At 38.3% G+C, this 16361-nt stretch overlaps 1 protein-coding gene across 1 annotated transcript in view; it reads left to right on the top strand.

The window, feature by feature from the left end:
• The window catches only part of NXT2 (nuclear transport factor 2 like export factor 2), a 53347-nt gene that overhangs the window by 1932 nt on the left and 35054 nt on the right, over positions 1 to 16361 (top strand). Inside the window, exon 3 of the mRNA XM_041396487.1 lies at positions 1098 to 1180. The gene's annotated coding sequence lies outside the window, so the exon portion shown is untranslated. The remainder of the gene's footprint in view (positions 1 to 1097; positions 1181 to 16361) is intronic.

Genomic DNA, 16361 nt, shown 5'->3' with positions numbered 1-16361 from the left:
GAATTAAACTGGTTTCTGAAGATGAATTCCTTTTATTTTTCATTCTTTTCTACCTGGTCCATCAGTTGGGTGAGGCTGAGATTTCCATAATTGTTTGGGTTTCATTCTGTACTTTTACATGAAAATTTAAAGTGGTTTTAAATGTATAGAGCAAGGTGAACTTTGTTCATTGCATGCTTATTTGGGCTGGTTGCTGAAGGATACACATGGGAAGAAGAAAGGAAAACTTTTGAAAGAAAGGGCTTGGGTTCTCTCTTTTGTTTATGTTTTTTTTAGTCATCAACCTCTGCGCTTGCTTGACAGTAATTATGAATAATCTGTACCTGTAAGAAGAAACGTATCACTGTTTTCTGGTCTCTTTTAAAGTCCTTTGCTCTTACATTGCACTTACAGTGCTTTTGCTAGGGAGTTGAGAAAGCAGCCTATGCATAATTAAGTCATGCAGAATTTTGGGGTGGTGGACACATGTGATCAGACCCGCAGGGACCTGCAGAAACAGAATTAATAGAAATGGATTTTTCCACTGGGTTCTCTCTGGCTTAAAAGAAGTGCTTAGCATTCCTGAAAACTTAATTTGTTCATGTTTTCCTATGTGACTACTAGAAAATACTTACTGAAAGTACAAGGTAATCTATAATTTGCATACTCCTCAACTTTCATTAGTAGAAAGAACAACTATTTGTTTTCTCTCCCTTTGAATATATATTGTTTAGAGTCTGTTGTGCAGTTGTGGAATCAAAATTACTGGTTTCCTGTAGTAATGATTTTTTTTATTTTTGTAGCATATATAAAACATTTAAGTATACCTGTTAGTGTATGATACCCCTCCATTACTGAAATAATTTTCTGGCTATGGGATTGGATCTAATTTTACTACCTTTTTTGTCACAAATGATTATAACTTTCACAAACTTTTGTAGGTTTCTTTCTTACTGTTTCTCCGGCTATTCATCTGGCACATAGCCATAGTTCACTTTGTAAAGTCAGTGCCCCACTTTTTATATAGAATCAGCTTTATATTCTTCAGTTTTGCTTACAGAAACCAACACAACCTGTGTATGAAATGTTTCCTTAGCTGTGGGTGCATTGTCTTTCAGAAACTAAAGAGAAATCAAGATCCCCTCCACGCGTCTCTTGATCTTCACCAGACTTGAAGAACCTGTAGTTCTTAGAGCTGGAGGTATGTTTGCTTTGTGTTTCATGTATTTGCTCTTTCTACCCTACCAACTGTCTGCATGAAGCAAGCACTGTCAAAGGCCAAAAATTTGAAACCATTTCTTTCATTAGAGTTTCCACAAGTGGCTATAATGTGTGTAACATAAAGCAATTAAACTATTGGTAGTCATATTGTTGACCCAAATGGAGGGCTAAATATGTCATCTGTGGCTGAAGCACTGAGGAACAAGGAATGGGTTCCTGCAGGGATCTCTGAAATTCCACAAGGAGTGATATTATTCATTTAGTTAAGATATAAGAAGTAAATGGTTTTGGATGCGATGTTGCATGATTTATTGCTCATTTATTCTAGTTACAACAGCCTATCTTATGCCCATCCTCAGTTACATCTACAGGAGTAATTACCCAATAAAACCAGAAAGGAAACCAGAAAGTTTTGTTGAGTAGTAAAGACAATCCTGGCTTGGTCCTTCTTGTGACATGTTCATAAAAGAAAAGGAACTGGGGAAATTACCTCTTTAGAAATTTAGAATGAAAATATCTCAGAAGTATTTAGCAACCAAAGACGTTAAGTGAAAGGTAAGATTCACAGTTTTTAATTGTATGTGTTACCTTTTCACCAATCATATATTTCTATACATTTGTGCAAAATAAATTAATGTAATTTTTCATAATGTGTATTTATGGCCCAAACTCTTCCCTCATTTTAACTTTACATCTCCAAAGTAGCCTGCTGTCATTAACTTCTTATCAGTTCTGCTCTCACAGTAGGTCATACAGTGATTTTTACAAGAGGCGAAGTTAGCTCACAAAATCAAAGAGAACAGTGGTTTTAAATTACCAGTTAGCATGGGTCATTCTGCAGATGGGGAAGTGTCCCTGTCCACTGTATGTCAGTGGAATAAGAAAATGAAACTATTGTGCCATTTCCTAACCAAGATCCAGAGGACAGTAATACCCTCTGTTTAAGGTACAGATAGGGAGTTTAAATTGTCACTTCAGTTTGCAGCAGGCTTGCCCTACTTGCTTGGGCAAATCTCTCCCTCTACCTTGTTTCAATCCCTTGGTCATTTCTTGGAAATAAGAATTCCTCCCTTTCTCAAAAGAGTGTTTTTAGAGATAAAATCTGTTCATGACAAAGAACCTCGCACATTTTGGTATTAAGGGTTATATAAAATTATTGTAAAGCCAGCCTGAGGGCTTCCTTCATCCCTACAGTTGTGTAGAATCCACTGTCCACTAAGAGTCCTCTACACATGCATTTCCCAGCATAAGCTACATGTGGTCTTACTTCTCTCATCCAGGCCTTCCTTGCTGTGTTGAAATAAGATGCTGGAACCTTCACAGCAATTGTGATGATGCTCAATTATGAAAATGTACAGATTTGAATTTTAGATTTTCAGGCACAAAGATTAAAGGCAAACATATTAAAGAGTTCCCAGCTTAAGTTAGAGGGAGCTGTGGGTGCTCAGCACTTCTCTGATAATGAGGATTTGGTTGTTTATTTGTTCCATTATACTCCTTTCACCATCTATCTAATCCTATCACATCATTGTCTACAGAAATACTCAGACGCTTGGTTTCTTTACTGTTTTGTATAATTGGGGATGGTGTCACCATGCAGTGAAAAGAGCCACAGAATGCTGTTTTTCAAAGGCATACACTCACATTTGCACAACGTTTTCTCACTGGATCATGAATGAATAGTAAGATTATTCTGCCTGTTTGTTTTCCTGTTGATGGATAGTTGCTGTTTGGGATATACAAATTTAGGATTATGTTTCATATTATGCAACTCTGCTAGTGAAAGAAACATAAATGTGCCCTTTTGCTATACACAGTTTGGCCATATGTCCACGTCATTAAGACAGGGAAACTACTAAAGACTCTTATTCACTTATTTCCCAGATTGTCTTTGAAGACAATCTGTGAGTGGAACAGAAACAAAAGATACCCATTTATATAACTGGAAAGGAAAATGTTATCATTACTATCAGTTTGCAACTATTCATGGTAATGAGCAAACAGTTCTGTTTTTGTAAATCAAAAGCATTTTTTCCCAGACTGAGTGGAAATGAATCTTTCCTATTACCTCTTTGCAGTACATCCTATCTAACCAAAAATTGTTTCATATCAATTAGCCAGTATGTCTTTAATTTTTTGATTTTGAAAAATTATTAGCAGAAGTAAATGCCCTCTAGACAGTTTATAAATAAGAACTTCTTTTTGCACAAGTTTGATGAATCCTAGAATCCATCCTCATTGCTTGAGTAAGAAAAATCTAGGACTGTGTTCAGAGAAACACTGCCATGACTTGGAGAAGTGAGTCTGCTGCTAGGTGCTGGTTGCCCGCTGTTTGGTGGTTGTTGGTGATGGAGTCAGAATTCCAGGCAATGCCTCTGCAGGTGCCACAGGCAGAGATGAGGATCACTGCTCTGACTGGAACTGAGCCAGTTCTGGAGGTGAGACTGCCAGGGAGGCACTGTGCTGGTCACTGCGGCTAAAGACGGGCCTGACAGACTGCGTCAACAGGGTTTATAGTACTAGTAGCAATCTGTAGCAACACCAAGCAGAGAGATTCATTTCATCTCCCCCCACCAAAAAAAGAAAGGCCTTTTTGATGCTCAAACAGGGACATGAGGAATTTGAGATAAGGACAGAGGAAAAGATAACGGACAAAACATGGATGAACAATGCTAGAGAGGGAAGAGCGGAATGATCGTGGAGCATTTTGGTAGTTCTAATTGTGGTGAAGGAATGAGGGGAGTATTGTCTGCAACTTTTGTTGGTGTTGATGTTAGTTTGATTTTGGTGCAGGGAATTCTTTTGGTTGATGTAAGTGAAGTTTGTGATGAATGTGGATTTTAATGATAATTCTTAAACATGCGGTACCCAGAGGTGAGGGATGGAATGTGTTTGGTCTTCTGGCTGAGGCAGCACGGTGTTGGTCACATGCAGTGGGTTGTTATTTCGGTAGGTTTGGGTGGCTGGGCTACACGGGTGGCTTCTGTGAGCAGCTGCCAGGAGTTTCCCCCATGTCCGGTACAGCCAATGCCAGCCTACGCCGTGCTGGCGCCTCAGGGTTGATGTATTTAAGACGGGGAGAAAAGCGTGATTATGGGTTGTCATCTCTGTTTCCATCTCAGGGAGGGCAGAGCTTGGTTCCACCAGTCTCTTTCTGCAATTCCCTGATGCTCCTTAACCTTTGTCCCCCCGCTCGCAGCACTGCCGCCGGTGTGAGCGAATCCATCTTCTCGGCCCCCGCTCGCTCCGCTGCTCCCGCGCTGCCCCTCAGGCACCGGGGCGGCGGCGGGGGCCCATGGCAGCTCTGTCCGGGGGCCACGGCCGCTCTGGCGAGTGCCGAGGACGCGGCTTTGTACCGTCCCGTTGGGAGGGCGCCGGGCGGCGGCCGGGAGCGCCTCTCTGTCTCTGGGGGGACGGACAGACGGACGGACAGACGGGCGGATGGCGCGCCCCGCCTGGCGCTCCCGGAGCGAGCTTCAGGGAGTGCTCCTGGCTGTGGGAATGCCGTAAGCTCCAGAGAACCCGTAATTTCCGCTTCCCAAAGGTGCGGTGAAAATAGCTTTATCTTTCTGTAAGGAATTATTTTAAATATGTACCATGACAGCACAGACATCTCGGACAACACATACTAAATGCTGCTTTACTGTTTGACATCATTAGCAGAGAGTATAGTATAGTATAGTTTTGATAGTATATATGAGTCTGGCTTAGTTATTGCAAAGGGAATTAATGCTCAGTGCTTTGGTGTCCCTCACAAAGTCAGTGCTTGCCTGACACACTTGAGAGCACAGGGTGAGGCGGATCTGTTCCAGGATGGGACAAAACGTGGCCATGCCCGTTCGGAGCAGCTCAGTGAGAAGCTGTGACTCAGAAGCATCCTCTGAATCACATTTCCCCTGAGCTGTAGCATTGCACAAGTGGGGAGTGTGCCATCAGACCCTGCCAGATGGAGCACGTTCCTTCCTTCATGTCCAGCCAGTTCCCTGTGCTGACACAGAAGGGAGCAGAATGACGATTATGTTTGCTTCTGACCCAAATTCCCCCCACTTCTCCACTTGCTCATGGAAGGAAATAATTTTTCTTCAAGGTTGGCTCATTAATTTAGTGCCCTTAGCACAGCTTTGAGGATGGGTGGCACAGAATGCAGGAATTTCCATGCAGAACTCTGTGACCATCAGATGCCCAGAGTATAGTTTATCTGCTCATGTGTAGGTACGTGAGACATTCTACTCACTTGTCAGCTCTGAAACTAGTGCTTGTTCCTTGGGCACTCACTTTTCATCCTATAGGAAGCAAATCTGTCACAGTGAGAAGATATCAGCAATGCATACGTGGCTTGCAAAGGACCCGTCAAGTTGATTCTCAGCAGACTTGGCAATAATCATTAATATGATAGACAAATCTGAGTTCTTACGCATTTTTTTAAGCAAACAAGTTGCACTCACATGGAAAACAACAAAAATACAGTTCTTGTCAGTTAAATTTAAGAATTAAGGTTAGCATAATCAAATAATCTGCCAATCAGCTCATTAGGCTCTGCAATGACTTCTAACAGATTCAGGCAGCAGATTTTGCAGATGAGCAGTGATTTATCTCTAAATAAAATTGAGATTAAAGTACTCATTTGTTAATATTAGATCAGCTAGCAATGCAAAGGTCTGTTGTTCTTGATGTCTAAAGAGGTTAATGATTCTGGTAGCCAACTGTGAATCAAACACTGAGAATTCCTACTTTGGGCAACAGTAATTCTTTGTGAAGCCTGGCAGTGAATAGCATTTTTCTTTTTTTTTTATTATTTCTTGGTTTATGAAGAAGGAGAATCTATAATAAATAGGATAGTGTGTGTTGAAATAGGTTATTTCAGTGTTAAACATCTATACTTTTCTAGTGAAATTTTCAGAGGACTTTACCTGAACCATTTACTTTACAGGGACAAATTATGCTCCTGTCAATGCATAAGGAAATACCAGTTGTCAGTTTAGCCCATAGGACAGCTTGGGTGAGTAGTTCTCACCAACAGAGATGCAGAGATAATTATTTTTAATAAAAACCTTTCCAAAACTATCTTAAGAGTCCAGAACATAAAATGTGCAGGGTATTCATTTTTATCACTACATTTCATAGCAATGCATTTCTCATCTTCAGGCAGTGTATAAAAGAATAGTGTACAGAAAATTTCAAAATCCTTACTAAGGTTCTGCTGTTGCTCCTTTACTCATATTCTAAAGTGTTCATGTTCCAAATCTCAATTATTTTGAATCTTGCAAAGAGGACGTGGCACTGGATGCTACTCCCTTCAGTAGAAAAGCATGGTATGACATAATCAAGCAGTCTTCCATACAGTTTAACAAACAAATTATGTTCCAAATAGGTTATAGAATTCATTACTATTTATATGGGTAGTTACAGAACAAAATCAAGGCTACACATGGAAATGACATAAATAAGTTTAAAGACTGAACAAGTGCAACTGATAATACTCCTATGTTTATTCTTATTTGCATATTTAAAGGCCGGTTGTTAGTTTAATAATAAGTAGATGCCAGTTTTAAAAGAAGTCAGACTGAAAGCAGGTGGTGAGCGTGCAGAAAAAGTCATATTTGATGGGATTCCTTCACACAGTGATTGCTCATTCGAGGAGCACTGGCCATAGTACATTCTCTAGAAAATAAATGAAATAAAAGTAAATAACACAACAATATTTCTCCTGAAAATCTTTTAGTGACATTATCATTTTAGACTGAATCAAGACAGGTGCATTTGCTTATTCTTTACTGTTCTATGAATGTGTGGGGGTGTGCTAGGGCCCTCTGAATGCCCAGTCAAACAGCAGCACAAGCCAAATGGTTTGAAGAGAAGAAAAACTAGCAAAGACAGCCTTTATGGGAAGGTAACTATACTGTTAGGAGAGAGGATCAAATGCAGGCCTTGTACAGGTGGAAGTAACTCAAAATGTCCTTAGAGCAACAATAATTTGCCATAACTGGCCAGTGGATTGGGACATCCTGCTTTCCAAAAAGTTCACCACTCTTAGCTTCACATTGTTTTTACATTCTTCTCTTCAGACCTATGTGAAAGCATTAATAGAGGTGAGTGGTTCAGAGAAATGTCAAGTTTCTTCTATGCTGTGTCTTGTGAGTTTCTTCTCCAAAAAGCATTAGGATGGTATTGCTGTCTAGGGAGACAGTTTGGGTTAGTGCAATTAATATGTTTAAAGTTTGCATTTATAGATTAAAACAAAAAACAAAGTAAACCTTTTGATGTCTAGATTTTTTATCTCTGACATAATTAATGAATTAAGAGCACAGCTCAACTGATTGTTCAGTATACGCAGAGCTTATTTAACTCAGCCTTCTGTCCCTGAAATTTCCCCCTGTAATGAAAAAAATGTAAATCAAAGTTCACACAGTTCTAATTTCTTTCATTGTCAAACCCCGTTATATACTGGAGAACGTTGACCTAGTCAATCATTTGCTCAGATACAGAGACTGCTTTTCTTTCAGGAATTTGCACTGAAGTTACCTGCACCATTTGAAGTTGTACCCAGGTACTCGATGTGCAACAATTTACAGCTGACTCAGAGGAGCTCAGTGCAAAAAAACAAAGTGACTAATCTCTTTGTAGAACTGAGGCTTTGCAACATTGCTCTGAGTCATCATGAGAGCTCAAAGTGCCTTGACTTAGTGCAGAAATAAATAGATTTAAACAGAGCACTCGGTTTCAAAACAAACATTACTTCTGGTCCTGTCAAAGTGACCTTGTTAACCCCATTTTACAGCAAAGGGTCACTGATACACAGGCTAATTCCAAATCTCCAGAAAACTGTCAAAGTGGAGCCCAAGAAGTTAAGGGAAAATATAGATGAAAGAAGGAAGGCAAAAATATTTTCTTACTAATTAAGAGTGCCACACAAAGAGAGTGGGAGCAGTCTGCCTAGTAGAAAGAATGGAACTGAAAGAATAACATGGAAATTGGTGGCATTAGAATATACAGGAAGAGGAAATTGGTGGCATTAGAATATATAGGAAGAGGTAAGGGAGATATGAAAAAGTTTGCCTGTTCCAAACGTATTTTAGCCACCCTTAATTATCCCTTCACATTCTAAGATCAAATAAATAAATAACTAAACTAAACAGTAACATTAATCCTATGTTATTTGGCAATTCTCTTTGTGTTACAAATTAATGGCCTCTTATCTTTAAGCTGTTATCTTAAGGGTAAATATTAGTACAAGTGGAGCCAGAATCTCTTCTGAAATGGATAAGTGGTTTGTGACTTTGTTTTCCAGAGCTGCTTTGCCTCAGTGTAAGAGGAGTTCAGGTTTGCCAGTGGGTCTGTGTAATAATGCCCAATATCCATGCACAAGGCACCTTCACTGGGCAACAAGTATTTCAGAACAGAAAATAGCATTCATATACAACTTATAAATTATAGATATCTAAATTAATAGGTTTAGATATTCAGTGGTAGCATTGAGTATATTATATAGGGCTTGAGGTAATAATGTGGTTTCTTACACATATACTATTACATCTCTAATTAATTTATATATAGGTATTGAAAAAGATTTTTATAGTAATAGTCTCATTTAGTGCCTCATTTCATACAGGCTGCAATTGCTGCAATAGTGGGAAAAGTACATAAATCTAACAAAACTTCAGATATGAGCAATGTCTTGTTCTTTGAGTCACAAAATTAGCAAGAGGTAACATGTTCATTAATGTTAGGAAAGGATGTTTGCTTAAATGCTTTTTTGCTTGGGGAAGGATCATGCATTATCTCAGAAACGGAGCAGATTTGGGCCTAGTCTGTACTTGAATGGAAGATGTGTAATAAAAATTCATCGTATTACGAGAAAGGACGCCCGTGGTTGGGGGGGTTTGGTGGTTATTGCTGAGTCAGTCTGGCAGTCACACGCCTGCTCTGGTGGGAAGGAAACATTTCAGTGCTGGAATTGCATCCCAGAGTCATTCAGTGGTTAGCTTCAATTAGGATCCACAGCGTGTGGCATTACATTTAGGAAAGCTTTTTTCTTGAATTTTCAGCTGTATTCCCGTAACAACAATAGGAAATGTGCAAAGTATGACAGTATTAAAATAATGTAATACAGTATAAAATAATAAAATAATGAGATACAGTATTAAAATAATGTAAATATACATCAGTATTATTAATGATTGATGCCTTTTGTTTTGTCTTCAGCATAAGTCAATGGCACAACGTGGTCCTCATTACAGTTTCCCTGCTGCTGATCTCTTTGTTGCTCATAGACTTCTTATTTGTAAAAAAAGTAGAGGAAAATGGATTAAAAATTTTTTAAATAAATAAATGTTCATTGTATCACATCTACAATACAAATATGAACCTCATAAATGATGCTTCAAATGAGCTGAAAATAAGGAATTGTAGAAAACTGAGACGGGAAGATAAAGATAAAGGGACAATAATGGCAGCACTGACAAAAATTTGATGGCATGAATCAAATGAATCAGAATGAATCAAAAAATTATTTGAAGCATGTTAGTCCATTAGTTCATACTAATATAAGAAATACAGACCTTTACAAGGACACTGTAACCATTACACTTTTGAAATTGCATTCTTTCTGAATCAAAATTTCCTCCAAATCTGACAATTAGGGTGTGATGTAAAATTCACCTTTGTTGACTCACACTTTTAGAACCACACTGTGGTCTCAAAATTATAATTCTTTTTATGAGATTGAATTTGATTTTCACTTGTTTTTCCAAAGCTTCTTTGGAATCCATAAGATTTAATTTATGTTGATGGTTCACTCTGTCATTGATGTAGCTATCAACATTTCACACACAAAAAAACAGAGATTAATTTAACATTGACATTGCTGAAGATAAAAGGGAAAGTTAATTTTTGAAATTTGGGAAAATAAAATTTACATGGAAGTTTTCAATATAAAATCCTTTCCTCCATCCCTGCTTATTTTGCTGCTGTCGATTAATTCAAAACCCTTCTATCTTTATCCACAAATCTTGTGTTCCTACTCAGCTGAGAAACACATCTTGTGCTGTTTCATTAGTTTCTCTCTTGAAATCACCTTTTCAGTCCTTGTCAGGGTGAATGCCCTGTGTTGGGTCCATGGGACATGGACACAGCCCTGCTGCTGTGGCTGGGGCTGAAAAGCACTCACTGGGCAGGAATTCGGCTTTTCCTTACTGGAGGCTCCGAACTCTGGGATCCAGAACGCTGCTGGCTCTGGAAATTACCCATTTATGAACCACTGTTGCATTTCTCTTTAGATTAGAAGCCAAAAAAAACTGTAATGGCTACAAGGTCTGCAAAGTAGTTTGCCTGCTTGTGGGAATAAGATTTAAATGTCATTAATGAAGTTAACATTATTATCTATCATGAATCTGATGATTGAAAAAACAGAACAGTGTTTCATAATATCTTTGGGGAATAGTCTGACAAACAGATCTGCAATTAGGGATCATTTCCTGATGGCTTTGGTGTTTTCTGGAAAGATTGTGTAATGTTGATAATGAGTTGTTGGATTATATTCACACTTAAAGCACTTAAACTATCTTTGCCTCTTGTGTGGAAAAATAAACGAGGTGTTTTTAGAGGGGTTTTGATGTATTTCCAAATTTTGGGGGTGAAGGAACTTGCTATAGAGTAGATGAAATGTAACTTTGGGTGGGATTTTTCATAGAAAGTCTTAACTCTGTTTCATGGGAGAGGTGACAAAGATTAGTTTTCAAATGAATATCAGATAATATTCTGCAACAACATCATGTACTGATATTTTTAAAATAATTGCTAGCTGGAGTAATGAGTAAGTACAGAAAACAAAGACAACTGAGTAAGGCTGCTCGTATTTGCATGGGCGAGCTAAAATATGTGTTTAATTGCAATAATTCTCAAAGTTCTTGTAAACAACTATTACATTTCTTCGGTAAACATGCTTGATATTTTCTAATCTAATTATAAATATAAATATTTTTGCTACTCACAGAGTTATTTAAGTTCTCTGCTTGTGTCTACAGTCCTCCCCTAGAGCTGCTGGAGTGAATTGCTGCATGGCACAAGCGCTGCTGTTTAGGGAGTGGGTGCAGCCTGAACCGGGAGACCAGGGTGGAGTCCCGTGCTTCTGTGTGCTTGTTTTCCATCTGCAAGCATTGCAAAGAGAATTCTGTCTTACACTTTCAGAGCAAAAAGGGAGGGAAAGTTGTGCTTTCATTGCAAAGAAGTTACTTACAGGATGACTAACTTCCTTGTGAGACTCATCCTTAGCTGCAGAGTAAATCTAGAGCAGCTTTGTGGAAAGTAAGATCCCTTGACAGAGACAGGAAATACTTTGAAATTTATATTTATGTTACGTTAAAAGTTTTGTATCTTGAAACTGGATGTTTCTGTCAGTTTGTCACCTGCCTTATCTCTGAGCTTTGATGCCTTCACACGAATATGATAGTGTGTGCTTTTTGTAGGATCATATTTGTGAAATGACTTCTTGATTAATGTTACAGGAAACATTTCTGAAAGTTTGACAAGCTCCAACTGGTTAGGTTCAAAGCATTGAAAACTGGTGATGTCTAAACCTGCTTTGCTGAAAGTCAGATATAAATTTATTCAAAACTGAAGAAGTGACAAAGACTGACTTTTTGATTCCAATACAGTAGGAAAATCTACCCTGTTAAATCTCAGATAAGAACTGTATTTTTCCCAAGTATCTTCTAAAACTTTTTACACCTATGGATGTTTGCTTATATAAAGTATGAACTTGTTTGTCTAAAGTCTTATGCAAAAATTGGTGCACTCAGTATTTCCATAACTGTTAGGACATTTTGGGCTTGATGTTGAATCTGTAGAATGCTAAAATAATTGGTTATGATCTGTCTGTACAAATTAGAATGTTTGTGCATATATAACAATGGATGCATGAAAATATTAAGATGAAATTGCATTTAGATGTTAGATATTTAGAACTGTAAAAAGGAAAGACAGAGGTTTTGGTAAGTGGCTTTCTTTTGTATATGATCCCATGCATTTAGGGTTTAATTTGCAGGGGATAAAGGGTGTTAGAGCCTGCCTGTGCAAACAGAAGCAAGTAACAGTGCCAAGGATTTATACATTTCTCTAAATTTTAAAGCATCTAACAGAGCTGTTCTTCTGTCTTGCCAGAAAAGGCAAGATTTTGACCCTTTGGCAGTATCTTTAGTGAGAGAGACTCCCCTTTGAACATTACCTGACCGAAAGGTGCTGACACCGTTGAGTCAACACGACTGTCCTGGCTTGTTTTTTAAATATTTTTAGGGAGTTCACAGGTGATAAGCTGACTACCAAGACAGAGACTCTAGCAATGTATTGTTTGTGACCTTGTGTCTCACATGCAAGAACAGGGTTTTGTAGGAATACCAGTGTGCACTGAGTTCGTGAGTCAACAGACCGGGCGGGAGAGCAGCAGCGCTCCAGGAGTCAACTGCTTGCTGTGGCTTTGTAAAACAGTTCAGAATTTGCAAGAGGAACTGAATCCAGAAGCAAAATTTCTTTATAACTAAAAAATAAAAAAGTCTCTTTTTTATTAACTAAAACTGGACGTTTACACCAAGGCAACAATATTTGTATCCATCAGGGCCTGTTTCCACTGTCTCTGTAACAACAATAAAGTGATGAGAAACAGGCTAAATAAAGGTCCACAGAACCCAGTCTGATGTTAGTGATGCATATACTCCCAAACCTAAACAATTATAGAAAAGATTGGAAAAAGTCTTAATTGTGAAAATATGTTAGCAGTTTGTAAGAATGTTGTAAACTTTTCTGGGACAGACAAAACTGCAGCTGAATGGTTTTCTAATCTTCTATAGACAATAAATATAAATTGCTAATAGATATACTAAAATTAATATAAACTAAACTGTAAATTGCAAACTAAAATAATGTCAATATAAAAAAATTTAAATCAACAGAGATCCTTATTTTTAATTTCCTTTTACGTTCTATGTAAAGATGGACAAATTAATTTTAATAGGTCCTGTTTGGGAGAACCTGTCTCATATTCTGTGGATGTCTAGAGAACTCAGCATTTAGACCTTATGAAGTGAATTTAATTCACAAAGCTGCTGTGCTCAGCTCAGACATGATGGTAGGATCAGTACCTTCAAAATATTTAAGTGTATTTTATTACTAATTACTTTTCCAATAGGTCAGCTGTATCAAAGCACTATTTGCCTAAAGGCGAACTGAATAAGTAATTTATTGTCAGTTGATAGAAAAGAGTGGCATTTCAAATGCTGTATTTATCTTGCATTCAATCACTGGAATGAAAAATGTTATATTAATATATATTAAATGTTATACTAGTACATTTATAATTGATACAGTAGAAAATATTTGTGTCTCATCTTGAGGAAAACTGAATTTTTGTTTTTGCAGAAAGAGGATACAGGTCCCTAACTATAATAACATATTTCGTCTTTCTTCCATCCTATTGGCAAGTAATGATCATTTCTGTTTTCATAGAATTTATTAACTTTTAAACTATTATTTATCCAATTACAAGCAAACTATTTACAGTTAAAACCCTTAGGCTAAAATCAGTTGCAGGTAATTTTAGCTGTATTTTAATAGACTACTTTTTGTGATTAACTGTAAATAGTGGCTTACTGTAAAAAGTGGTACATGTTTCTTGAAGAACTTTTTCCTTTTTCTTTGCTTGAAACTAAACTGTTAACATTTTGTATTTTCAGTTTTGAAAACTAAAACAGTTTATAGATTTATTCACTGTGAATTGATATAGGAAGGAAGAAAGAAATTATTCTGGTATTTTCTTGCCTGTCTTTTCTAGAAAGGGAAAAAATCTGTGAAATTATTAATTTCTAGATAGAAATTCATCATTCTTGATTTGTTTTTTACTTCTATAGCAATTTAGCAGGAACAGTAGGACTAAATAAAGTCAATCTTTTGATATATGAGGCATAACATTTCTTGACTAATTAATCACAAGTGTTTGTTCTTCATCAGCCATGATTCTTTACTTTATGATCTCCCATTTTAATTGGAATCCCACAACAGGCAAAATTTTTACTAACTAAATTACTGAATTTACTGCAAGGATTGCAAAACAGACTTTAGATTGATTTTAATATTCAGTTGCCCTAGAGCTTCAGAAAATAAATGAAAATAGAAGAGCTAATCCATGGAGTTACAGAGACTGGTAAGCAGCCAGCTCCAGTACTAACACAAGTGAGGAGAAATAAAATAGAAATAAAGCCAGAGAAGCAGGAAGTGGTGAGCCAGGTGTGCTGTGCCATGCAACTGGATGAGAGAAGCATGACACAAATGAAAATTTAAAAAATCTAAAAACCTGCCTGGTGAACAGATGCATGTGTTGTGTATGTCTCCTGTGTTTTCTAATGTATTTTCACAGTTCATTTACTCATTAATGTAAAAGTAATGGCATATAGAGGATGGCATATGACTGAAATATTAGCATTCATATGGTGGTGGTTTTTACAGAATGGCTTTTGCTGTTTCCAAAGTCTGTTTAGGAAGCAAAACCATCCTGATTTAAATTGTTATTCTTTCCTGAATACTGTGGGGTTTACCTGCCATTGTGTGAATTGATCTAGTTCTCCTGATTTCTTTAAAGAATTTACTCTCCTTGGGATGAACACAGCACAGCTTTGGGAAATTAATCCAGATAGCTGTAAGCCAGCTAGAGCAGAATCAATAGTCCCCCCTGTATTTTGGCATATCCTCTTCTGAAGTGTGGTATGAGTTGTAAAAAACTAACCCTGATGAATGGTGTTCCACAGCATATTAGCAATTTTCCTCTCCATTTCATAGTTTTGTGATCACATTTTCTAACAATCAAACCTAGGTCATTTTTGCAGGTCATGAATTTATTTGTATGCCATTCTCCTCATTCATAAGTAATGCTCAGGCATCAAATACTGGTTTTGTTTGTGCAGCAGGACAGTGCAGCTTTGATTTGAGCCATTCTCATGCTAAGCTGTCTGTGCCCTCACTGAAGGCGGCTCACACTCATTGCTCGGTGGCCACGGAGGGCAGGCTGCAGCCAGCTGCTCCGCGTGGTGGGAATCAGCCTGTGCGTGGGAGAGGGACCGTCGGGGACAGAGGGAGCTCCACGAGTTCCCTTCCACGCTGGCCTTGGAAACGGAGCTTGTTCTGCATACTGATTTCATCCGGCAGCCAGTGTCAACGCTGACATTTTCAATCTCTTTCTTTTATGTCACATTAGTGGAAAGTGACCTGTTGTGTTTGTGGAAGCTTTGGAATCCCGCAGGAGAAGGATCACTCGGCACCATGGCAGTGTGCCAAGTACAGCTTGTTCTGCAGCACAGCGCTGGGAAGTTGCATTATCAACTGAAGCGCGGTGTCAGCTTAGCAGGAGGTGGGTTCGGCCGGTGATTAGCGACTTGTTATGACCAGCGAGCCCCCCAGGGTACCCTGCCCCTCTGCTGCCGGCTCTTCCCTTGCTTTCTAGTCCTGTGTTCCCCCCGCCTGTCCGCGGAGGTGGCCCCTGCAGAGCTCAAGTGCCGGGCTCTTCTGTGCCTGCGCCGCGCTCAGCGTCTGTCCTGTGCCTGTAAGGAATAGTTTCTTAAATCGCTACGTTGTTCAGAAGTCATATGTTTTGTTCCACAAATGCTAAAAGTGTAAAAGACACTAATTCAAAGTTTAATTTCATTTCTGCTATCCTATTTCTTTGGCCTGTTTGATGAAGTCAGCAATCCTACTATTATCTCAAACTCTACCAGCATAATGAATCCATATAATCAATACAGAGAAGTAAAATAGTTTAGCCAGTAGACGAGGGAAATAGCTTAAATAAGTGTCTTGCAGCTGGAAAAGACATAAAGTGTGCTAAAAATATAAGTGTGTTTGTATTGTTCCAAGAATTTCTGATTAGCAAGAGCAAACTGAGGGTAGACTAGGATTTACACGAGGAGGTTTGAACTTGAGTAGTAGTAGGAAAGGAGGTACTTGAACGCGTTTTTAAAAAGTGCTTACTACAGACAGATGACACAGAACAAATTGTCAGGCAGAGCAGAGTCATCTGACCTTTGTCCAAGCTCCCAACATCTAAAACTTCTCATGGGCTTGCTTTTAGCTGCAGTTCTCAATCTGTGTCTGTTCTTCGTGGGATAAAACACGGCTGCATATGG

Source organism: Onychostruthus taczanowskii, unplaced genomic scaffold (genome assembly GCF_017590055.1).
Source record: "Onychostruthus taczanowskii isolate IOZ18803 unplaced genomic scaffold, ASM1759005v1 scaffold13, whole genome shotgun sequence".
In the NCBI taxonomy this organism is placed as follows: domain Eukaryota; kingdom Metazoa; phylum Chordata; class Aves; order Passeriformes; family Passeridae; genus Onychostruthus; species Onychostruthus taczanowskii.
Note: the sequence above shows the minus strand (reverse complement) of the source record. Positions and strands in the feature narration are given on the sequence as shown.